Raw genomic sequence first — 1,100 nt, 5'->3', positions numbered from 1 at the left:
TTTTTTTTTTTTTTTTTTTTTTTTTTTTTGTCCTTTTTGAGACCGGCCGCACCGCGCTCAGCCAGTGAGCGCTGTGAGCGCACCAGTCATCCCTATATAGGATCCGAACCCGCGGCGGGAGCACAGCAGCGCTTCCAGCGCCGCTCTCTCACGAGTGCGCCACAGGCTCGGCCCCTGGCATCAGTAATTTTAAAACTCCCCAGGTGCTTTAATACACAGTAAAGTTTGAGAACCACTGCTGGGGTGCAGTTGTAGGCTGGTTTTGGCCACCTTTGGGGTTTCAGAGGCAATGCAACTCCTTTCCAATTTTTGAAGGCTTCTGATCTAGATGTTTTTGGTTAATGCCATTGGATGTTTAATCTGTCAGATACAATGCTAGTTCTAGAACTGGGTTTTGGAACATCTCTCCCAGCACAGGGCTGGGAGCTCTAGTCATCACTTCCTGGACCCCCCCACCCCCATTTCATTGCCTTCTTTCTCCACCATAATTAGTTCCCTGACTCTTATGCATCCCAGCTGCACTTCACAAAGAGCACAGTTGTTCATTGGGATGGTTAATTTTATGTGTCAACTTGACTGGGCTGAAGGATGCCCACAAAGCTGGTAAAACATTGTTTCTGGGTGTGTCTGTGAGATGTTTCTGGAAGAAATTAGCATTTGACTTAGTAGACGGAGTAAAGAAGATCCACCCTTAGCAATGTGTGTGGGCATCACCCAATCCACTGAGGACTCAAATAGAACAAAAAGGAGGAGGAAGGGTGAATCCACTCTCTCTGTTTGAGCTGGGGCATCCATCTTCTCCTGTCCTTGGACATTGGTGCTCCTGGTTCTCAGGTCTTCAGACTCACACAGGGACCTGCACAATCACCTCCCACTCCAGTTCTCCTTCGTAGGCTTTGGACTTGAATCAAGACTTACACAGTCAACTTTTCTTGTTGCCAGGCCTTGGGCTCAGACTATGGACTGAGTCACAGCACCAGCTTTCCTGGTTCTGTAACTTGCAGGTGGCAGATCATGGGACATCTTGGCCTCCATAATTGTGTGAGCCAATTCCCATAATAAATATCTATATTTACATCGATACCTATAACCCTGTCTAA

This window comes from Galeopterus variegatus, unplaced genomic scaffold, assembly GCF_000696425.1.
Source record: "Galeopterus variegatus unplaced genomic scaffold, G_variegatus-3.0.2 Scaffold372, whole genome shotgun sequence".
NCBI lineage: Eukaryota > Metazoa > Chordata > Mammalia > Dermoptera > Cynocephalidae > Galeopterus > Galeopterus variegatus.
This window is presented reverse-complemented; position numbering follows the sequence as displayed.